General features: G+C 44.5%; 1 long non-coding RNA gene across 1 annotated transcript in view; it reads right to left on the bottom strand.

Moving 5' to 3' along the window:
* Positions 1-25,473, bottom strand: part of LOC146179453 (uncharacterized) — a 392,855-nt gene that overhangs the window by 166,682 nt on the left and 200,700 nt on the right. The window contains exon 2 of the long non-coding RNA XR_014700927.1: positions 24,337-24,397. This is a non-coding gene — a long non-coding RNA (uncharacterized LOC146179453). The remainder of the gene's footprint in view (positions 1-24,336; positions 24,398-25,473) is intronic.

The raw sequence follows: 25,473 nt of genomic DNA, 5'->3' as shown, positions 1-25,473 counted from the left end.
CCCAAAATCTATCTCACGAAAATCATACTGCCTAATAGTTTTCGTCTCAGGTTTACAGATGTCACTGCCCAGCGAATTTAGAACTTCCTCCATAGATTATCAACTTGTTCTTGAAACATTATACTTATACGTGCCTTGTAACAATAACTCCAGAAATGAGGACGGGAGTGTGTGCAGAGAATTTGGGGGGTGCGGGCACGAACATTGTAAACAAGTTGGGTTTTTGGTCTGCTATTCGGCGCTGAAGTGAAAACGGTGAAACATTGTGGTGATGAAGGGGGGGGGGGGGGGGAGTTATTGTGGGAATTGGGGAAAGTTGAAGAAGATGGAGACAGATCCAGTAGCGCCTCAAACGAGACACGTAGTAAGAGCGCATCACAAGTTTTTCTCGTGCGTGTTCTATTTTTTTACCGAGTCTTTATTTTTAAGCTAGCTATTGCGCCCGTCATAGAGTCAAATATTAAGTTTACTGAATCATCAGCAAGAAATGAAACGTGATCAATGGAACTAAGGCACGAACTAGGGAAGGAGAAAGATTTAGCCTGACGATGCTCAACACTAGTGCAGGTGATTTTCATTCTGAAGACACATTGGTTGTCCTACAGAAGTGTTAATCAAGCTCGTTTTGTTTCCTCTCCAGCACATATTTGTGTTTTTGTTTTGCCATCGCAGTTTTCTTATGTGCGTTTCATCTTAGAGGGAAGCTCTGCTGTCCAAGCTGCAACTGCCGGGTGTCGGCGAGTGACTTAAAGCTCTTAACGAGGTCCCACCTCGTTTTCTTTTCCTTAAGCCATAAGCTTCACCCTGGTTTCTCCTCTGAATGGAGTTAAGGATATTTTAAAGCCGGCGATGTACTCTCCAGTCCAATGCTTTAGAAGGTCAAACTACGGTTTTGCTGTTTTGTTGGGGATTTAGTCAGTTCGCGCCCAATTACTTCACTTCACTGTACAAAAAGAAACTGTTGGAGCAGACTCAAACCGGTCGGGTTCAGTAACCACTGAGCTACAGCGGTGGATGATTTCGCTAACTATAACCAGGTGGAAGTATGTAATTAAACCTCTGTCATCTTCTTTTTGTTAGTAGGACGTGCTCTCCTTCATGTGAAACAGTATCTGAAGCTGTTGGTTTTCGCAGTTTACTTAGTCCTCAGCTTTTCCTGCTCAATCAGGACTTGTTGCTGCTGGCGTTTGTTGCAATAGCGCGCAGCCACGGTGAAGGATTAGGCTGGGTTTGTTACAGACACAATCAAAAATGAAAAAAGCGGTGCTCAAAGTGTGTCGTATCCGTTGGTGCATGATGCCAATCGTCTTTTTCTTATGTTCATGTAGGTGGAAGACGCGAGACGTGGCATTGTACAGAATGCCGAAAGCACGAAAACACGCGTCACACACATCACGTCAGTAAAGCACGTGAAATTATAATACATTCATTTATTTACGCGGTCACAGGGAAGGAGTGTTTAACTTTATTTCCTCAGCGATTATGTTAATAAGACATTTGAAAGCAATTAGGTTTCCGATAATCACACTAGAGAAGTATTAGTTGTAACAATCGAGATTTGGATGGTGTACCTACAGTGGAAGACACCTAAATGCATCGAGGGACGTTGATAGATTTACAAACTATTTTCAACCAAGCAAGCAGGATGTGAACAGACTATCCAATTTCGCCGCTTTATGTTAATATTATGTTAATAAGACATTTGAAAGCAATTAGGTTTCCGATAGTCACACTAGAGAAGTATTAGTTGTAACAATCGAGATTTGGATGGTGTACCTACAGTGGAAGACACCTAGATGCATCGAGGGACGTTGATAGATTTACAAACTATTTTCAGCGAAGCAGGCAGGTTATTGGATGTGAATGAACTATCCAATTTCACCGCTTTGATTGCATACTTCAGTTCAATTGTTCAGGTTAGTCTTATTTTGGAAAGCATTCGGCTGGTTTTCAATTCTGTGCTGCTCCTATTGAAACAGAAATTAACAAAAGAAATCAAATTGCGAAGGATTCATCGGAACGAAGGAGGAGAATGATGCCAGTAAAATAATGAAGATGAAGTTTAACGTACCAAAGCGGCTCAGACTATGAAAGACGCCGTAGTGGAGGGCTCCGGAAGTTTTGACCACGTGAAGCTCTTTAACGTACACTAATTTCGCACAGTTAAACGTTGCCTCGCTTTTCGCCTTCACTAAAAAGCGGGCCACCTGGCTGGGAATCGAACCCGCGCCCTTAGGACAGCAGTGGACCGCTCTAACCACTACACCACCGCGGCTGGGCCTTGAATGGGGATTCGAAAGTTGTATAAGCACAAAGAACGTTTTCTTGTAAATTGCACATCCCTTTTCCTTGAACCTCACTTTCCAATCTAGTTTTGCGTTAGAGGAAGTTATTTCGTAACATTAGAGCTGCTTCCCCATCACTGAACGTGTTATTACTATATTTACCATCATTATTATTACCCTCACTCAAGCACAACGCTACGGCAGTCTCCGTCCTCAGATGAAAAGTGCGTATTTTAGGTGCAACGAATTACCTCGAGCAAATGACGCATTTCTTCCGCTAGCCTGTGTCTCTATCATTGGGCCCCATATCAAAGAAAACATATCGAAAAGCGGAGAAAATTTCAGTCAAGGCATTCTCCGCAAGTGCCTCCGTTTTTCGCCCGAAGAGTGCGTACTAGTTGGGTGAAATTTTCCGCGGCTGCACTTCCGTGGTTTTCCGGCGGAAAAGTGGCCGACGCTGCTCTCTCAAGAATACGAGCGCCTCCCAGAATTTCTATGGCCGCCTTTCAAAGCGCGTGGGTGGAGCCCGTTACGCGCGATAGAGTCTCCGTTTCGCAAGATATGGGAAGGGGACGACAGTCCACACACATTGGGAGAGAGGGAGAGCCAGGAGGCGTGGAGAGGGCGGTTAGAAGCCAAACGCTTGTCAATAACAGAATACATAGTGCCTTATTTTCGTCGCCGAGCACGCGCTCCAGTCACCCATGAGCGGCAACCGTTTTCATGACGAGGAGGAGGATCAGAGGAGAGAGGCGACATAGATGGAGGGTCGGATTCCTCTCTTTCCACAAGTCTGGGGTTCGGTAAACGCGCGGGTCTGGCCGAGAGCACCGCTGCATCGTTGTCGTCGTTCAAGTGTTATCTCCGGGCGCCGAGGCCCTTTTCGCCTGTTGTCTCCTCTGCCTTTTGTGTTCGGCAACGCCGGCCGATGCGCTTCAGTGTTTATTATGCTCCTTTTCTTCACATTTGTCGATGCGGCCAAGGTGAGCCCGGAGTTTTGAGGTGTGTAGCTCGCTCACTGGAGGGGCGTTCAAGCCCTGCTGTTTTTGGTAAACCGCTGGCAGGGCCTTGGAGTTGGATTTCCTTTACCGATAACGAATCGCATCATCGATCACTGGCCCCGCAGACCAAGGCTCTGCTCACGTTTAGGGAGGCAGGGTTCTGATCTCTATACAAGCACCTTTGCAGCTTTTGACTGCGCTCGTACAAGCACACAAATTTAATATATTTATTTTGCCGCAATTATTGCTCGTATCGTCATTTTGCGAAACCAGGAGCTTGAAAGTATTTTCGATTGTACTATAAAAAGTGTTTGAATGGGCGATAAAAAATCTTAGGGCTGAAATAGTCGAATCAGAAACTGTAAATTCAGAAATATATAGTATAGGTTTTGCTACTTATGCTAGATTAGAATTCTGTGCTGTGCTTTGAGTAAGTCGCGCACATCGAGCATAGAATGTGCTGCACATACATCAGTGGAATTGAATTCTAAGTATTCTTTTCCATGTAACACCTATCACGTTTGTTTTTATTGTCATGCTGACAAATAGCATGAAAAGAGAACTCTCTCCCTTTTTAAATCTTTCCATTTAGTGTGACACAAACCGCTACAAACTTATAGTATGGCACGCTAGGATGATGCGGATCATGTATTCTTGGACTTAATCATGATACGAAAAAAAAGGTTGGGTTGACAGTCATGGAGAATGTCGAGTGAGTACTTCATGGGAAGCTTGCTTTGTAATTGTGAGCCCTATCGAATAAATAAAAACAAACTTTTACCACGAGCATTTGCAGCTATATAGTGTTAACAGAATTATTTTACATCTCTCGTTTCATCACTCACTCACTCACTCACTCACTCACTCACTCACTCACTCACTCACTCACTCACTCACTCACTCACTCACTCACTCACTCACTCACTCAATCAATCAATCACTAACTCACTCGCTCGCTCACTCACTCACTAACTCACTAAATCACTGGCTCACTCACTCACTCACACACTCACTCACTCACTCACTAACTCACTCACTCACTCACTCACTCACTCACTCACTCACTCACTCACTCACTCACTCACTCACTCACTCACTCACTCACTCACTAATATCTTAATAGACAAGTAAAATTCGAAGGGACCGCCGAGATGAGCGGCCTTACCCACCGCCGCTCCATGGGCGGAAGGCCCTCGCTGGCGCTTCGTGTTCGCGCGTGCGAAGTCTGTTTGCTCGAGCACGCCAGTGTTAGCCGGTTTTCTCGAACGCAGAAGAGCCGGCACCAGGGACACCGGGCCTGTTTTGCGAGTTGGTTTTGTCGGCGCCATGGAGCGCTCCACTTTTCGCCTGGTCAGCTCTGGACCGTGTGCAGAGAAGCCTGTGAGCTAGACTCCCAGCAGACGTACGGACCTCCAAGGAAGAAGAGGGCAAGAAAAAGCAAAGCCTGACAAATGCACCCGCGCAAAGAAAGAGCGCTTCACGATGAGAATGCTCCTGTGTGGGCAACGAGCGTGGCGCTCAAGTGGCGCTGCCGGTAGAGGAGGAGGAGGAAGCAACGTAGTGTTTCCTAAACGACTCGTCTTTTACTTCTTCGTGTCGCGAGAAAAGGCCCTGGACTACTTGACTCAGCGCCTCTTTTGTTTGCGCTGAGCTGCTCTCTTTTTGCGCCTGACGGCAGCGTAAAGTCTTCCATCAGCAATGGACCACACGTGAGGCTAAGCTTTTTCGCTCATTCATCGATGCGTTCTTCTGGTCTTTGGTTTATTTATTCCTACGTTAGTTCTTTCGTTCCCTCATAATGTTTTCTTCTCTGGTTCGCATGTCTGTCTATCGGTCCGCGGATCCATCTGTCCATCCTCTGATCCACCATGCACTCATCGATCAGTCGGTGTGTGAATTCGTCTGGTCTATCCTTGCGTCGGTTCGTCCATTCGTCTGTTAGGTTTCTCGAAAATCCTCTCATTTGTTCCTTGCTCATTTCACTTCGTCGGCTTCTTCATTCTCTAATTTCATTTAATTTTTCCACAGAACCTCGCACATTGTAAGACATTCTGTGTTTTTAAGAAATCGGGAAAGTAGCCTGCCTCAAGCTGCATTGCCTACAAGTGCTGTTTCACAGATACAGCCGCCCACAGACTTAACGCGAACGACGGAAAGCGTGGCTTGGACTGCCGTCAGCGCCGCTAAGCGATAAAACTCAAATCTCAGTGCCATCGGCACGCGGACGGCTGAATCTGGCAGAGAAGCCAACGGTCGCGCTACTGTCAGTGGGAGGTGCGAGAGCGAGCTTACCTTCGCTCGAAGCATAAGAACACGGTTTCAAATGACTTCCATTTATTTATTATTTTTCCTTTATTTGTTGCTCAGACAGTGTCTAAGAGGAGGCCAAGGCTAAAGGCCCCCTTTTACAAGTTTTTGCATCAAGAACAGAACTAAAGACAACACTTCAGTCAGGAGCAGGAACACCACCTAATAAACTCATTAAAAGGAAAAATTGTACCGCCTTGTACATAGACTAAATGACTCAATATTGTGTGTGCACGAAATAAAAAAGCCGAACAATACCTTTGCGCGTGGCCAAGCCTCGTCTTGTATTTCGGATAATTGAGCGAGCTGTTCTTCGAGCTTCGCCTCATTAAAGCCCAGCTGTGCTGTTCTGCTGCTTGTCAAGCTTGTCGGTGAGGCTATCACGGCCAGCTAGTGTGATGCGCTTCGAAGTGAATTCCAGAGGAAGTCAGACGAATTGTGTCGGAATCAAGGAAGGAGAAAACAAGCAGTAATAAAAAGCGAGCTAGAGCAGCCGGTATGGTTTCATAACAAATAAAGCAGTCGCACGAAATCATATGAATCTTCCCGTGAGGCGAGCGCACTGCAGAAGCGTAGCTCTCAGTTTTCAGTCACCCCGGTAATAAAACTACAGTGCGTTGCCCGGGTGTGCGAGACCGCATACGCGAGCAAAACACAGAGAAGTGCTTACGTAACGAGCGCGCTCTATGCATGGCAATCGTGATTGTCGAACAGCAATCAATGCGAGCGGCGAGCAGTATATCTTCAGCGTCCGCAAACGTACCGAAATCATTACCTCGCAACCGATGACTATCGCTTCGCGGTGATGGCGGCAGCCCAAGCCACACAATCTGTCTTTCGTGTTAAGTCTATGGGTGGCTGTACATTGTACGCAGTCATATGCCTCCTTGGCTGCTGTGTTACTCCAACAACTGTGCTCAGATTTATATAAGCGGAAGATAAACAAGAAGTGCAATTAGTCAAATGTTTTTTTGCGTAATTGTAAAAAGTATAGGAGGTTCCGACTTCTCGTTTTTTAGCTTCGATGTCAGTACATTCATACTGTTACGAAAATAAAGCAAAGGCAAGAATTCCCAGCTTTCCTCGAAACGTAGGATTAAAAAACGAACGTCGCCCTGGTGCAGACCTCGAAACCATTGAAAATCCTTCTCATGGCAATTGTTCTGGTAGCTGAGCTCACCGGTACAGCCAGCAGATGGCTGGGAAAGTAAACATTTATAAGCTCCATGTTGAAGCGCCCGAAACAACTATGGCGTATTTGCCGGAATTTCTCTGTAGGGATTTAATCATAACAGTTCAGTGAAAAAGCGTGCAGTCAACTAATTTCTAAGATATTCTGTAATATATACTATTTTCTGACGCTTGTCGCATACATGAAGAATCAGTTTCGGTTGCCTCTCTGCAAGCAATACTACGCATCGTAATGCGTGCATGCTTTCTCTTCAAGACAACAGAGTACGCAGAAGGAGCAAACAAGAGTTCGGGGGACGAATTCCAAGTTATTGATCGGCTCTGATTATCGCACGCACCAGTTAAGCTCTTTGACAAGTGCTTTATATTGGCGACGAAGGGGAAAACAGATTGGGCACTTATAATGCCTCTCGCCTGGTGTGCTCGGCAGTTTGTATCACGGGCCAGGTCACGTCAGGGAAATAAAAATAAAATAGTTGCTTCACAGGAAGGGAAAGGCGTAGTATCTGTCACACTTGTTTCTGTAGACACCTGCACCGCGCCGTAATAGAAGGAAGAAAGGTGGGAGAGAAGGTGGAAAGAGAGACAGAGGAGCCGTAGTGGAGGGCTACGGAGTAATTTCGACCACCTGGGGATCTTTAACGTGCGCTGACAACGCACAGCACACGGACGCCTCTTCGTTTTGCCTCCATCGAAACCAACGTTTTTAGATCGAAACGCAGCGTCAGGGAAATGGAACTTAGAATATTGTAGAATTATAGCAGCGGGCGAAAAATGGTACACAGTTAAAATTTCCAACAATTTAGATTGTTCACGCATGACTATTAGGACTGCCTTATCGTGCTGGAAATAGTAAACGCACTAGAAATAAGGTGCAAAATTATCATCGTAATTACTCACTACAAATTCATAGCCCGAACCCCACCCAATCAAGCGTTTTCTTTCGGCGTATTCGAATGGTTCTTTCGTAGTCTTGAAATGAGGTCGCAGATTCGCGAACCTCTGCTTTTGAGGCGAAAGCCTTCAATGACTTATTGTTGTCGACAGAAGGTTGTAAGCAGGGGCGGTATTACAGAATTGCGTTCAGTGTGCGTTCTGTTTCGGAACGCTCTGTGATTTGTTGGAAGCACTTCCGCTCAATGCCTCGGAACTGAACGCTTTTATTTACGTCACGGCACGTTCTGAGAGGCTGAATATGGTAAATATTCTTCAGTGGTATGAAATTACTTTATCGATAGTATTCACTGCAGGAAAGCCAGAAAAAGAACTACAAAAAAGATTTTTTTTTTCACATTGGCGGCATCTGTACGCAAGGCAAAAAAATAAAAACAAAACACGGTGAGCTGAATAGCACCTTAGGAGAACTGTAGATTCATGATTACCTTTGAAATATGCAATGAAATGAATGGTGCTGACGTTCGAAAAGTAAAGAAGCAAGATAAAAGAACTATCCGGATATACTAAATTCTTGTAATATTGTTAGGCCAGGTTAAATATTTTAGTTGTCGAAAGAAATGCATTCTTATCTCTTTTCCTGTCTTTTTGAAAAAACGTGCCTTCCCTACCGAATCTCCTATGAGAACAAAGGTTAGTATAGAGAACCCGGTTACTACCGTAAATAAAGCTATGGCGTTCAGCTTACCTATTATTCTCCACACTTTGCCCAATCCCTCATCTCTTTTCACGTGTTCTGCTCATTAAAATATGCCTTTTTGGTGGCTATACGTCGCAAAACTTTGGCGGAAACACGTCTTGTTCTTATAGTATTCTGTAAATTAGGGAAGCATAAATGAGCTGCGATTGCTGCCGCTATATTCGCATTCCTCTTAATAGACATTTTTAAGCCGAGCAAGAAACCTACAAAACAACAAAGCAACAGACGGGGTAGAACGGTAACATACAAAAGTTAAGAAGCCATCTTACCCATCAGGGCGCAAAAAGAAATCACAAAGCATCAAGCTGAAGCTTCAGACCGGTAATGAACTGAGGACTCGTTTACAAAAAACTTATTTTAGTTTGCTGTATTGTAGTGTCAAGAATCCCACTTTCCTTCCTTTTTTCTACCGTGAACCTACACCTGGAGAAAACGGGATAGATGAAAAAAAAAAGGACAAAAGCTTAGAACATATCAACTGTCATGGGCCCCTTGAGGCTCATAGGAAGGGGCAGGATTCACAGCGTGCCCGCACGGAGGAGCTCCAGGACGTGAGTCTTTAATATCTAAACATTTATACAGGACGCCTGACGAGCTGGCATGACCCACTCTACGACATCATGTCACGAACACCGTACTACGTGCTGTGGCAAAACCAACGTGCTGCATTTCGCTAGTATTTTCGTTTTCTCGCGTTACTTTCGAAAATTTTCTCATCTTCTAGCGCAGCAGTTCATTTTCTTTTTGCCTCTTACATCTCTCCCCCCCTCCGCCCTGCCTGATGGCGCGCGTTTTCTGTCCCTTGTCATCAAGTGACGACCCCCTTTCACCGGTATCCGCCGAGTGGCGCTTGTTTCGACGGTTGCGTCCGCGTCGTCTCACCTGTGGTGCTAGGTCACAAGATCGATGCCGTCCATCACTTGGCGAATTCATGCTTTGCTGCGCTTCTCCTCCTCCTTTTCTTCTCCAGCTCCTCTCCTCCTCCATCGCTGCTCTCCCTCCTACAACTCCTTCCTGAAATCCGGCTGCAGGCGAAACAGCCTTCTCTTTTCGCAGCTCGCCCTGCTCTGCCTTAGGTTCAGGACCAGTTTTTTTTACACTCAACCTCCCTCGTTCAGCATCGTTTTCCTTCCCTGTTTTCATTTCCTCCATATTTTCCACTCTGTCAACGCTTACCGCTCTTATTTCTGCTTTCTGTACAGTGCTCTCACACGAATGCACCCGATTTTGCTTTCCTTTCCATCAGGTCTGCACTGTTTCGTTTACCGTTTTTCTTTCTTTTTTTTTTTTATACGGTTGCACGCTCCTGCCGCTTTTCTCGTTTGTCCATTGCTGCGAATTGGGTTCTGATACTTTCTCTTTTTCTTTGTACAACGTTTGTTTCTTTCATCCCTTCAAAATTTGTTCTGCTCGACCTGAGTTCATTAATAATGGATTTCTGGACAATCTGATGGCTTCCTTTCAGCCCCGTTCTCACCATAACGAGGCGTTCTGGCAATCTGCGGACAGTAGAAAGGATTAAGTTGGGTCGAGGTGATGTGTGGCAAAACAAGAAAAGTTTATAAAACCGCTAGACTGCTTTAGCTATCAGAACTCTGCAAATCGCTGATCACAGGTGGAACGAGCCAGTAAATTGCGGAACAGAGCTTTGTAGAAACCCTTCTCTGAACTAGTGAGAAGACAAACTGAAAAGAGCTGTATAGCAACAGTGGGCGTTGCCTAGGCGAGAAAAATTTTCTGCTTCAGTTTATTATAATAACGTATACCGTATCATCAAACAACCGAAATAACATCGAAGATGAAATGACAGCAGTCAGAGACTGAAATAAGTTTCCCGATAAGATTTAGCAAAGTGAAATAAGCCTTTTAGCAGCGCCGGAAATAAAAGAAGAAAGGAAATACTTGTGTAAGGAAGAAAAAGAAGCGAAAGAATAAAGCCGATGTTCCTTAACTGGCAAAATTCGACGTATGTGCGCTAGCACATGCTGTGCTTGTGAAGCTCGTGCTTTCGGACGCGTGGCCCATGCATTTTATTTCCCCGCACGATTCGCGCTGCCTTAGTGTAGGTTCGAAGATGGCGTCCTTTCTTTTCTTGTTTATTGTTGGATCGAGCAATTCTCGTGGCCTCGATATAGCAAAACCTAATTGGTGAAAGCTATAGGCTCAACAGCAGTTCATCGCTATTGCAGCAGAGGAGAGGTAGAGAGAGAGAGAGAGAGAGAGAGAGAGGGAGAGAGAGGGAGGGAGGGAGGGAGGGAGGAAGGGAGGGAGGGAGGGAGCGTGAATACAGTGAGATAAAGAAATAAAATCGCAAATTAAAATGCTATGCTCCAACAGAAAAATAATATAAACGACTTGCTTTCTCCGAATTTTACAGCGATTGAGGTGTGTTTCTTGTTTATGGATATGGGCTGCATGAGCAGATAGTCCTTGCAGGTCGTGTTATGTGCTTCCCAAGCAGACATCGAAACTTATCGCTGCCGTCTCGCTCTCTGCACTGGTACTCCTGGGAACGGTACGACGCTAGCTGGCGTGTCTCAAAATGTGCCTGTTCCAAAGTTTTCGTCTTGCACTCAATTTGCCTCTCCGCCAGTGCTATTTGGAAGGATGCTTGCTTAGAAGTATTTAAGTCCGTCGCTTTCTCGTTCTGTGTAGGGTCAGGCTGTCTTGTTGCCCCGTTGTGGCAATCTTTTCGTTGGTTTCAAAGCGTTTAGCGCTTGCAATTGTGAGCTCGAGCTATGCAAGAAACCAATGGACAGTGCATGCTACAGCGAGGACTCTGCCGTCGGTGTCACACTACGTTGCTTCCAACTGGACTTTCACACGTGAGTTCTCGACTGCATGTGTGTATCTGCTTTAGGCAAGCACAATGGTCACTGATATATGGGTGTCATTGCTGGTTCTATTGTGCATTTAATTGGTATGTTTGATCATTGTATTTGTATGGCTGATATGATAAAGCACGAATTTATGTGAGCCATACTTGCTCGACATTATATTGCAAATTGTTAGGGTTATGTCACCATTCTACACATGCTGTCGGGGACAAACGTTTGCGGGCCGCGCAAACTGCAACAAAAGAGCATAACATTCGTATCGGCCAATAGTATCGGGTCATACTTGCCGATGTGAAAAGTTGACTTTAGTTCTTTCATGTGTGCTAGCTATATAAGGCGATCAGATGTTTCTAGTCCAAATTGCCAGGCAAGTGGTGCAGAGACGTTTGTCCACGATAGTAAACCACGCTTTATTATGCGGCAAACTATCTGCGGAAGATTTGTCATCAGTATACTGAGCCTTTTCCTTCGAAAGAGGTTCTGGTTTGCTGGAGCGTGGAGCCAGAAAAGTGCGATTTTTCATAATTAGCATACGTAGGGGTGCCGTTATTTAAGTTCACACTATTAACTGGCACCCCCCCCCCCCCTTAAACACACACACCCCGTAGTACCCATGGGGCCCTGGGGTGCCAAAGGCCCTCCACGTTTTGAACGCATGGCTATCATGGAGCCTTTTCTACCCAGTCACATTTGACTCGACCTCAGCGTCGGTTCAAGGACAGAGTTCCTGGTGTTTTTCAGAAATAGCTCCACTACTTCAAGATACAAAACCCGCGGTCTGCCTCGACGTCTCTAGATGACCTCCAGCCAAGTATCGGGCTTATGACGAGCTTTGGCAGACTGGTGCATGGCTTACCCATCATTTACGACCATGTGACTAACTGAACTCTTTGCTAATTATGGACCGTAATTAAACTTATGAGCTGTGACTAAAAATTGAAGTTTACATCCCAACACCAAGTGATATATTGCTTGATTGTCTATTGTCGATTATATTAGCACTGTACTCATTGCAGGTGCTCATTAATTACCATTGCTCAGTCAATTATGAGTAAACTAGAACTGTGCACTGTAACATCATTTCATGAACTGCTGGATATCTTATGGGAGTAAAATTACACTCGACAAATCTCTGATATTAATCACCGGTAATTCGTTATACGCGTTTAAATATTGAACCTTGTGCTACAATGTCAAGTCTGTATAGTTGAAAATATTTCGGCGGGTACAATCCGAAAAAATACCCCCACCGATGATGCACGTAACCAGGGACAAACCCCTGTGATTTTTCTAGGCACCTCTGTGTTCGCTGCCTCTGATAGGCCACAGTTCCAAGGCGACGACATGCAATGCATGACAGGATACCATGGCAGTTAAACACCTGAGTTATTCGGCTGAGCCCATGAAGAATTCCTCAAATACATTGGCGAGCGAAGCTGCAATTCTTGCGTCACTGCAGGACCACAACCTAGGAGCGGCAATATCCGTCTTAATTTCCTTCAAGGTTACAGTGACCAAATGGAAATTCTAATTCTACTGTCAGCGCACCATGTCAAAAAAGGAAAACTGATACTGGAACATACGTTCAATACATAACAGTTGGAAATAAAACTACGAATAAATCATGCAGAGATCAACCTGAATAGCCCTAGGGCATCATATTTTTGGCTGTGCATAGGAAAAAACCAGCAAAGAGAAAATAGATATTTTAATTATACAACGTTAATTAGAAAACACAGAGGATCACCTTTAAATGTTTTTAATGATGGCACTAATTACAGCACACAGTGTGAGTCATTCCATACTTTCTTAGTATCAAATGAATGCCTATCTTTGTTTACTGCTAGTTTAGTATTAAGCAAGAAATTTTTATTAACACCAAACCAAGTAAAAAGAGATTACTGAGCAAGTTCGTGCTAATGCTTTCACAAGGACATTGCCTAGCAAGAAGATTATAAAATGATATTGCCAGTCTACGCCTGAACATGTCGGCTACTGATAAACAAAATAGATCCAAAGTATCTGGCTAGCTTTAAAACGGTTATCTGCACCAATGATAATTGACAACAGTATGCACTGCACGCCACGAGATTATAGAAGTCTGACTATATATGGAAGCAAAATGTAGGGATAACAGTGCATAAGAGTTGATGGAATGTTACTACATTCGTGCGAGCTACAGCGACTGCTTTTTCTTCCAATTTCTTAGGCGGGAAGTCAAAGATGAAACCGCTTTTGCCACAGCTCAGCGATAGAGTACCGGATGCAAAATTCGGAGGTCGAGGGTTCAGATCCCTCCGGCGGCACGTGATAGTTTTTTCTACTACTTTTTAGACAATTATACCCCCGTTAAATACTTCACATTAATTAAAAAAATTCTCTTGTAAATACCTTGATGTATCATTGGCTGCTGAAGCCCCTCATTTAACCCGCATTTGCTTGCTATTTCGAGGTAAGCTGTTTCGACGGTGGCGGAGCAATATCTCGAGCTGGCGGCATTTTTAAATACGGCTGTTTTAGATATTGCATTTATTTACGTAAGAGCAGAATTTCAAGAGACACCCCTGACGTAATGCTCTTGACAAGGCCTTTGAAGTAACGTAAATAATCAAACGAATAAACGCCGAAATTAATTGCTATAACTTGTGGATATACAGAACTACACCAATGAAACATACTTAGTGAAAAAAAAAGAAATAGTGACACCATCTGATTTACTTTAAGCATATGAAAGAGGGAAAGCGCTACGAATTACACGAAAAAAATGATCCCCGAGCTTATGTAGAATTTAGAATTAAAGGTAGTGAAACAAATAGCATTCTATTGGCGCATAAGAGCTCCACAGTTGTGTGCCTTCCATTACAATATCTGCACTGCTGCCTTGTACATTCAAAATGCTGTCAGGAGGAAAGCTCTAGAGGAAAATATTAGGCGTTTTCAACGAAGAACAACGTCATGCACCTTGTTCAAAGTAAAAAAAAATTATTTCCAGGATGTGAGAATATTCAATGCGCTTCGTATAACAACGCCCTATAAGCTTCTGCGGCTTGCAAAACGTTCTCCTGTCTGTGCAGCATGTGCCTGAATGTATCTTTTCTTCCACTCGGCCTTGTAGTGTTCCTGGTCACTCTTGCCAGGCTGCAAACGCGTTTCTCTCACCGGCGTCTTCCAGCGGCAATTCCTGCTGGGGCGCAGCCAGTGTGCATAAAGTGCATGCGCGGCGTTAGCACATTGGTTTATTTATTACCTACCACCACCCATTTCGCTCACACGCACCGTTCTTTATCTCCCGGTTTTGTTTGAACAGGCGAGGCCAGGCGGTAAGGAAACAAAAAAGCGATGAAAAGCATAGCTCCGAAGCTAGTAAACAGCACACAATAAAAAAGAAAGACGAACAGAGCTGTCAACGCGCAGCTGCACCAGGCGCGCTGAAATAAGGTGCTTTTTTTTTTTTTTTTTTTGCAAGCGTGCCTGTTTTTGTATTTGTTATTATCGCATAAACGTTTTTTTATGGCGACCCCTGGTGTAGTGCGTGGAAAATTGCAGGCATGTTGGTGTCTTTTTTTTTTTTCTGCAGTGTTTTACGCTGCTGATGTGATCCTCGTACTTTCTTTTGGGCTCCCTTGCCAACGTAGCTCAGGTTCGTATTGACTCTGAAAGCCCGGGAAGCATGTGCTTCCCGGGCACACACTCAACCTTCTCGGATAAGGGGAAGGGGTGCCATTAAATCGTACCAAGCGTGTCATTAAACGGTGCCGTATAAAAGTTTCGAAGCGAAAGCTTCACTACGATAGTGTCATGAAATCGGTGCACATTTTCGTAGAGTCAGTGCAGCACGAAGGAGGCGCGCGCGTGGCGTTGAGAAGGGGTTCCAGAAAATTAGAGAAACGTCTCTTTTTCCGTGCGTGGAGAGCTGGTAGCCTTGCGCGCATCGGCATCACCCCATCCTCATCACTTGGCGGGGATGGTGACTCAACCGTCCGGAGAAGCAACCGGATTTCTCCAGAGGGTTAGGCCGAAGCTCACTAATGACGACGTGCGTCTCGGTGGGAGGGGGGGTGGGGGGTTGCAGAGGTGGTTGCTTGCCTGCCTTGCCGCGTTGTAACAGACAAACGCGGCACGCCCTATTTACTGAGGTCGCGTCACTTCGGCAGGTTAGCCAGATAGCCAGTGTTGGAGCCAGTGTTGCAGCGAGTTTGCAGTGCTAGTGCTCGGCTCCTGGGGTCAACCCGCTCTTCGGCAAGCCCACGGATCTGCGAAGGAGCGGCGCTCGTCTACAGGACGGCCACATCGTAACTCTGCAGACGTAGGTCTGCGACAGTGGCCGTTCTGCCTCTCTCATGAATTGTTCAGTGTTGTAAAGCCTCTGTGTTTATTGAAGCTTCGTATAGTTCATCAGCATCATCATAATCATCATCATAATCAGCTTGACTATACCCACTGCAGGGCGAAGGCATCTCCCATATTTCTCCAATTAACCTGGTTCTGTACTAACTGCATCCACTTGACTCCTGCGAACTTCTTAACCTCATCCGCCCACCTAACTTCCTGCCGCCCCCTGCTACGCTTTCCTTCCCTTCGAATCCAGTTTGTTGCTCTAAGCGACCATCGGTTATCCTTTCTTATTGTTACATTATTATTAGTGTGAATTCCTCTGTACGGTATCTTGCTGTGTAAAAGTTCGTTTTGTCTGCTCACTCCGACTCCGACCCTTCGTCTGGGTTACCCGGCGAAAGCTGGGCACCAAACGGCCACCTCCTTCGGTCACTCCAAGGACCGTAGTTCTGGCTGAGCTTGCCACGCAAGTCGAGGGCATATTTTTGGATGGGAACCGTTACGCCACACACTCTAATGGTGTCTGGGCGTGTGCGCACCAATAGTGACATATCGTTAATAAATTATAACTATTAACGGGTGACAGCTACGTTTTTAGTGCCACGCATGCGTGGTACTAAATTTGACCTTCAAGTGGCCTTTACAGATACTGCGCCTTTCCTTTCTTACAAACCAATATACAATTTACAAGAAGAAATAGAAAACATGCGCGACGGCTCCAGCTATTGCGGCTGTGAGTGCGCACGTCGGCGGCGGAATCACCGCGGCGAAGAACAGGGCTAGTCACATGGTCGAGCTAGCGCAGCTCCGAGACAACTGAAGGTCTCCTTCAAGATCAACTGCTAGCTCACGCAGACCTTGGCATCAGGTGAAGCAGAGTAGTTTTCGCTTCAAAGAAGATGGTCACGATACGATAGCGCTAATCACGAAATAGGCAGTGAGAGCTGTTTATGAGAGAACTTCCACTAGCCAGCAAGCGCTCCAACCGGAAAACCCAGGGAGTAAAAAGAGAGTAACGTGCCCTCAAGGCAGGCCGTATTGTGAAAGAGCACCTTTTCCAAGCCCTGAAATAGATTTTCTTTAATAAAAATTGCCAATACGTATGGTCGGCAATTTACGCAGGCTTCCACTTCAAAACAAGTAGCTCTACAGTTACCAGGGAAATTTCAGTACAACTGGAATTAAGTATCCTAGATTTACTAACTACCGACGTTAAACGCGATTGGTAATTACACGAAATGGGTTACGGTTAGGATCAAACCTTTAATAAAAGATAACAGATACCGCATGATAACATATCATCCAATATCGCTGCCATCAACAACCTGCAAATTACTGAACCGCTCTATACAACGTGATCACCTTTCTGAAATTTCTTGATAAACATAGTTTTATTACCAAATATCAACACGGTTTTAGAAAAAAAAAATTCAACATGCACTCAGCTGACTGAAACAATTCATGATTTTGAAACATCAGTTAAAAAGGTACTCAAATTGACGTATACTATACATGGATTTCTCGAAGGCATATGACAGTTTCTTGTATAAAGCTACTTCGTAAATTCCACACACTTTTTCGAAATACCAGAGTGGATCACCATTAATATGACCCAAAGAAACTAATTGGTTTCTTTTCGCGACAATTTCTCCGCACCAGTAACGCTGAATTCAAGAGCACCGCATTGCTGTGTTAGGGCCGCTTTTGTTTCTGTTATATATAGAGTAAGCGCTGTATGGGCACTTAATCTTCATCCTTTCTCTTGCAGATAATCTTCATCGCCGAGAACGGTTCGCTTCTGTGTACGGTCCGGGCTTCAGGTCTGAATAAACCTGGCCCGCCGAGTCCGTCGTTACACGTGGTAGAGGTGCCTCTTGATTGTCCCGCTACCTCGTCACATATATCTACCTGGAGCTCTGTACCGGTCACCGCTTGACCCCTAGCACTATCATCATGACCAATGGGGGAACGCCTCTGTCCTGCGTTCTTCCCAAAGCAATGATATTGTGCAAAACATGCCAGCTAACGTTGAACGTTTTTGCCGACAACTGTATTCTGTACTAAAATATTAACAGTATATCAGACCAGTTATTATAGAACAGTGCATTCAAAATGTTGTTTTTGGTGTCATGACTGGCAGATGACAATCAATGTTGAGAAAACTATTTCCATGAGAATAACACACCAGGAGAAACATTTTCTTCATTATTACAGTATTAATAATACCTTCCCAGTGGAAAAAAACTACAGAACTGTGTCAAAAATACGACAAAATATCCTGTAGTTCTGTCGTAACCATCATATTTTTCTGCAGTTTTGTAGTACTTTTCTGTAGTTCTGTAGTTATTCTGTAGCATGTTTCTGTTGTCTGTAGTTCTGTAGCACTTTTCTGTTGTAACTACAGAAATTTCTGATGCTACTACAATATGTTCTGTTGTCACAACAGGTTTCCTGTCAAAAACCGCACAGAAATCCTGTCGTAACATCAGAAATTTTTCTTTAGTTTTTTCCGACTGGGTCACTTTTTGAAGTAAGCAGGTATGCACACTTAGGGCTGTGGATCTCGAAGGATCTTAACTGGAGTGCTCATATTGAAAACGCGATTGCAAGTGCTAACTCTTAAACCTATTTTCTTCTACAGGCTAAGTTTTCTGCTCCTTCTGTACGTCTCTTGGCATGTATATCAGTTACATAACGTATTTTAAACAGCGCTGTCCGGAGTTGGGACCTTTCTACAAAACTTAATATTACTAAACTAGAAAAGGCACAGAGAAAAGCTGCGCATTTCATTTACAACACATTTACCAGAACTTCTGTTGCAGATTTTGGAAAGAGGGCGAATCATTCTCCTTTGGAGCAAAGAAAAGGTTGCCCACGACTAAAAATCTTACTAAAATCTTACCTACTCCAACAAAGTACTGCACATTTCTCCACTCTACGCAAAAATAACGTTTTCGTAAATGGAGCAGAAATTGCGGAGCTGAAACACGCTTTCTCTTCCTACGCAACAGATAGATAGCTCCCAAATGCCGCTATTAGTGTTCCTCCACACTCGAACTTTCGGTAATATAAGTGAAGTATATAACGTCAATTATTGCAATAAATAATTTCGATAAATGCCTTCGAAGTAATTATTGCAATAAATATTGCCAGAATCTTTAATTACAAGAAGGTTTTATAGATGCAACCAGCTGCACAAGCGTCAGATTTAGGATCTCCACCAGTCCCGCAAAGAGAGCAACGCTGGCAACTCGCCAGACGGCCTGACGCCAAGCGTACAGCAGTATGTGGGTAGCAACATACCGTAGAGTAAACTGCACTTTTCAGAGAGCGCAGTAAATGTAAACCTTATTAATTTATAAGCGGAGTCGAAATGACATGTGCTTTACCGTATCCTCAGGATCAATCTGACTGCCCCAGATTGTTTATTGTTCTACGCGTGCTGCCTCCATTCAGGAGATACCGCTTGCGTCTCAGACGCGCCGTGGCTTTGACGTAATGAGTGAACTGCACCGCTGGTCCACAAAAGCGCACGTTTGAAGCTCGAGCGGAGAATGCAGGGCTATTAAGGAACGCCGCCACCTCCCTCCACTCTCTTCAAATAAAGCAGCACGTAGGTTTCTTAATAAGGAAGAGGCGGTGGTGGGTCGGCCGCCCGAAAGAGTTCCTTCAAGGCCGCTTCTTTGCCCAGCGCATTGGCGCAATCCTTCTTCCCGCCTTCCGCTGTGTGTGCCGCAACGCCCTCTCGTTACGAGTGCCGCGCTCTCGAGACCACGGCGGGCGCGAGTGGCAGGCTTGCAGCGCTATCTCGCAAGCATGAGGTGACTGCCTCCACCAATTGAGTTTTTCTCTCCAAGCGGAGGTCGTATTGCTGCAGGAAACTTCAAGGGATGGTAGATAACAAAGGTAGATAACAGGAAGATAACAAAGAGACAGACAGGCGGAGAGCTCGAGAAGCAGACAGCTAATATATCAAGCCTCTCTTGACAGCTGAGCCAAGGTTGATAGTGACACACACACACACACACACACACACACACACACACACACACACACACACACACACACACACACACACACACACACACACACACACACACACACACACACACACACACACACACACACACACACACACACACACACACACACACACACACACACACACACACACACACACACACACACACACACACGCGCGCGCGCGCGCGCACAAACGTGCGGGTGCATGCAATCCTAGCAAAAATACTCCCAAGATGAGCGATTGAAAGCATTCCTCGTCAAAATGACCCATACATCATCCACACTCGCCGTCGCACACGGTGACCACGTTAAATTTTAATCGAAAAGTTCGAAGTTCACTGAATCATGCAGTATTTTCTACCTGAAAACGTTTTCGGCGGCTTTTGTTCGAAAACATACGGTGGTCCTTTTCCTTTTTATTTCCTTGTCAGAGATTAAGCAAGCACACGGCACTGAAGTTGCTGTTAACGTTCGTGATAAATATCAGCCCGTCGGTTTCAAGTTCTTTTTTTTTTCATTGTAAGAGATATGTGATTGATACTGGGGCATATAGTTTCGAAACTATATAGCAGATTGCTTCGCCCTAGTCTCAAACCAAGACGTTAGGCCCCATCTCTCTCAATGTTGCCAAAACGTTGCGAGGTGCCTTTGCCCCATGCGCAACAATCGGGCGTTGTAACCTCTGGTACTGCATAAACAAGTCAGTGCCATTCTCCTGCAAGCATAAAAGGTCATCTGGGTAACCACTGTGTTGTCTACGAATGCAGCAGTAAAAAGAGGAAAAGATGAGGCTTTATTGTTTAGCGCTGTGCATGACACGCTCTGCGGAGTGTAAAACGTCCATCATGTCTCTTGAAACGTTAAAATTTACTCGTACGTCCAGAGTCACAAATCGATATCTGTGGTGCAAAAAAGAAAAGAAAGAAAGAAAAATCGAGCGCAGTACGGACGCACTAGTAATCAATGAGTTCGGCTTGATTTTATAGCACTCGTAATACATATTTTTGTTTTGATTCAGCAACTTTTTGAATGGCGTGTAGGCACGCTCGCAGCATTTTCTCGACCAAACGCCGACCGATCAAAAGCCTCTATCAATTCCGCGTTTTGAAGAAACTTATTAATTGCAACCTTTCTCCGACGTTGTTTCTTTTTCTGTTATTAATCCCCTTTACACACATGTCTGCATTGCCTTGCTGTGTCGATGTTAGCAGCATGGATCTTTGAAGTAACATTTAACTAGCGCGGTTGATACTCATGGATTAGAGAGAAACCAACAAGTTTGGCCTACTGCGGTAATCCACGATGTACCCATTTTGATTGCTAGAGGTGTGTCGCTTGTATTTGCAGCACGAGTGATCAAATATTATGACTGGATCACGCTTCGCCAGGTTTGCCTTAATTAAATCATACCCCACATTTTAGAGCACCGCGGCCATGCACGTACAGGTGCTAGTCTCGAAGGATTTGGGGAAAACTCAATCAGTGCGGATCTCTGTACAGGTAATTGCTCTTTATTACATAACGCGCAGGCGTGCTGATGAAGCCCGCATGCACTGCTTCTCGGACTTCTACTCTAAAAGGGCATAACGTTTACTAGGAATCTCGTGGATAATTAAAGCCTGTTATAGGATGTACGATGTGACGACTATCCCTCTCTCATGCGCGCTATGTGTCCTGTCACTTTCGGTGGCAGCCAGCAAGTTGTTCTTTTCAGCGCGTTCATCAGATGGCGCTAAGGAGTTTTCAATATGTCGGGATCCGAATTTTCACAGGGTTTTGATAGCTTACTCGTAGGCTTTCACCTACAATGTGTATTTTAAGCTTTAAACTGTGCTTGTGCACTCACTAAGTTCCATATAAGGATGGAGGAAAAAGAAATGGCTTTAACAAGCATATGTGGCCAGTTTACTTAAAAAATTAATAATAAATCACATTGCTAATTCCTTTGATAAATATTGAAAAGTGAAAATTGTTTGCGTTTCTAAACCTGCTAGCAGAAAGTACTGACATTACATTACAATTACTTCTGCTCAGGAATGCAATCACATTAAAATTATTTTCTTGTTTTCATCGATACCAGCACTACGTAAAAAATGTAAACAAAACAAAAACCACTCTTCAGCGGTAACGAACAATTTATTTCGCCTTTCTGCCAAAATTCCTTGTAGGCAACTATTCCTTCCTTTTTTCCTACAGTAAGTCCTAGTCGAAAAAAGACTACAGGACCGTATCAAAACTACGACAAAATGTTCTGTAGTTTAGTCGTAAATGTCAGTTTTTCTGTAGTTCGGTAGTACTTTTCTGTAGTTCTGTAGTTTTTCTGTAGTAAGTTTCTTTTGTCCGTAGTTCTGTAGCCCTTTGCTGATGTAACTACAGAAATTTCTGATATAACAAGTGACCGATCTGTTGTCACAACAAGTTTTCTGTCAAAAACCGCACAGAACTTCTGTCGTAAGAACAGAAAATGTTCTGTAGTTTTTTCCGACTGAGACGTGTCATTACAAAAATGAGAAAATTGCAACAAAAAGAACAAAACACTGAAACACGGCAAACATTGGTTCCTTTCATTGCGCTCACGGCAGAAGAAAGCGGCGAACCCAGCGCCTTGCTGGCCCGGGGTGGTCTCTATTTCCTCCCAGACAAGTTATTTATTGCCTCCATAGTTCAGAAATTGACGTCGGTACCTTGCGCTCAGTAATGTTCGCGCCATGATCATTTCCGCCTATCTCTCCTTCTCTCTCATCCAACTGTCTCTCGCCCATTGGCGACGAGCTTAGCTAGACACCATTGTGCTTTAGCCGACGTCTCAGGGCGTCCCACTCCGTGTTCTCAACTAGTCTAGAACTTAGTCCTTCTTGCACTATCTGTCCCTTCGACGGCTCATTCACGCCTTACATCTTGCTGATTGGAGAATGGTTGGGACTACCCTTATGATAGCTATAGTAAGTGGTCCAGCTACACGAGACGACTCAAACGAGTGCTTCTACTCAATTCTCTCCCTTATTGCTGATCTTCTGTGCTGGCCAATGCTTGCCACTCGCCGTTCCTGCTTTCGCAGCACTCTACCATTGTTTATTCAAAGAGCGGTAGTGCACTTTAGTAAAAGTGATTTCTAAAGTAATGAATTACTTCTACGGCGAAATTACTACCCGAAAGAAATTGCTTACATTGCTAGATTATCAGACTGGAAAAGTATGGATTGGTTTGGTTTGTGGGGTTTAACGTCCCAAAGCGACTCGGGCTATGAGAGACGTCGTAGGAGAAAGCTTCGTAAATTTGAACCACCTGGGGTTCTTTTGTGCGCTGACATCATACATCACTTGGGTACCTTAGACTGGAAAAGTAATTCATTACACTACAGATTACCAGGAAAGTAATTAATGTTACTGTAATCTTATTACGGCAATTTAGTACAACCATGTCTGTTGATTACCCACCAAGTGCGGAGTTATGACATTAGAACAGCCCCGCCGTGGTGACTCAGTGGTTAATGCACTAGAATGCTGAAAAATCGCCTCCTCTAGTCAGAAGCCATGGATGTGGAACAAACTTCAGGCGAGGCCGCTTTTCAAAGATGTAGGTGAACAGCAAGGTGCCTGCGTACTCTGTGATTTCATTGCGCGTTAAATGATATCAAGCGGTCGAAATTTCCAGGGGTTCCCAGTCTTAACACTGTTCAACATTGTTCAATACTAAATTTCGTTTTTCGTTACCTCGGCATGACGCTGTCGCTACAGCCCGTCTTGCTTATTGGTAGAACACGGTTTCTTTCGTTTCTATGCTCCGAATTCAAAATAATTGATTTAGGGCTGTTTATTCACTGTTTTTGGCCTGGCCGACGAATTGCAACATTGCTCAGAATCTTCCTAGCAGCCATCCTTTGTCTCTTAGCGCGATGCGGAGTAAGACATTTATGCGGGCTGAATAACAAGACCGGAAGAAATCAGCGCTACGTGCCATAACTGACTACTAGCGCTGGCTCTAATGAAGATGTAAACGTAATATAAATAGCAAAAAAAAAGAAAAGAAAAAAAGCGAAGGTACCAAATAGAGATTGCGGTGCTGTCAGAATTGCTTCTCCTGTACCTCAGTCACGTTCCTTTGGCATGCCGCAACAAAGAGGCCCTGCTTAGCTAAAAATAGGCAATATTTAGGAAGCTAGCTGCAACCGTTAGCAAACCACGCGGCGGAATGAATAATATTGGCTGCAAATGGACGGTCCTGGTGCATTGATCGATCAAGCCAATCAATGGTAGGGCAACCAAAACAGCACCATATCATCATGAACTTCTCTTTTGTATTGTCCGCGCTAGGCACACGGAATGCCGAAGCCAACTTGATCTAGCCCTGCACCGTTACAGATGGTCAGGGCTCAGAGAAGTTGCCTCAGCGCCACAGCATTGTTGTGCAAAAACAAACGAAAAATGAATGATGCCATTATTCTCCTTTCCAATCATCTGTCCTTACCTGCAGTGCTACAATGCTGCTGAATCATCACTTAGATGTATAATGGCCATTTCAGTCTCTTTTTAATGCCAAAACCTAGTTATCAGCAACGGAGTTTTGTCGACGTGCCTAAGTAGATGATAATCACAGGAGGCAAGCGGAACGCCAACCTAGTATGGCATTGCATGCGGGGTTCAAGCTATTGAGTGCTTAATCGGTCTCGTGATTTGAACTCAGAATTTAGTTCAACCACCTACCTCTCTTGAAGTCTCACCGGGACGAGAGTGTGTTGTGCTCTCTTGCGCGCCTTCAGCTGCCCTGGTTGGAAAATAAATGCAAATGTTTCATTAGGGAGGAAAATGCATAGCAGCTGCGTTCTCGCGAACAACCAGCACCACACCGTGAGGGATAGACCTTAGATGTAAGCGACACGAGAAAGAAAGAAAAAAAAAAAGCCGTAGAAAAGAACCGTAGTGATTTAGACCACTTGGTCTTCTGTAATCTTAAGTCGCACAGCGCGTGGGCAAGGACGAAGGTGAAATGCGTTAGACAACTTTAAGTGGGCGAAATAACTTGGAGCCATATAAAGGTGCTTCTCTTGTACCCCACATGTAGAATGAGGTGTAACTCCTGATACGGCACTTGCAATGCAGATTGCATGAACAGAAGTCTGCCTGTCAACAACTGCGGCACACGCGCAACTTAAGCACTTCGGCTGCTGAATGTTTGAGCCGCGTCGAGACCGTTGCCGCTTGCAAAATTAATTTGAAGAGGGTAGTAAGTATTTAGCATAATTCAGTAAACAACAGTACCCAGAGCAAAAAGCTACATACCTATGTCAAAAATAGGACAAACTGTTCTGAAGTTTTGTCGTAAATGTTGAGATTTTTCTGTCGATCTGTAGTTTTTCTGTAGCAGTTTTCTGTTGTCTGTAATTTTGTAGTACTTTTTCATTGGAACTACAGAAAGCTCTGACATGTTACTACAGAAATCTCTGCCTTCGCAACTGGCTTGTCAAAAACTGCACAGAAATACTGTAGTATCAACAAACAAATTTCTGTAATTCTTTCCGACTGGGTAAGGGTTGGTAACCGCTGAACTTACAATATTTTACATTTATTTGAGGTCATTTTAAACAGGATATGTTTCTAAATTCCCTTGACGATGCGCCGCCTGTTGCGTTCACGCCAGAATGGAGTAGAGCACGCAGGGGAACCGCAGTGAAGGGAGAATACGATGGCGAACCGCAGGAGATGAACTTTCTATGGTGATATGTCTCTGTAGTCAGCGTGCTGCGCTACTACTGGATCTATGCATGCCTGAAAAGGCCTATCCCTAGGTGTAAAGTGAGCGCGCGGCGCAAATGAGACTAAACTGTGTCCGCAGCCGAACAT

Source organism: Amblyomma maculatum, chromosome 9 (genome assembly GCF_055883805.1).
Source record: "Amblyomma maculatum isolate TAMU_Amacu chromosome 9, ASM5588380v1, whole genome shotgun sequence".
NCBI lineage: Eukaryota > Metazoa > Arthropoda > Arachnida > Ixodida > Ixodidae > Amblyomma > Amblyomma maculatum.
The sequence above is the reverse complement of the archived record's forward strand: the minus strand, read 5'-3'. Positions and strand labels throughout refer to the sequence as shown.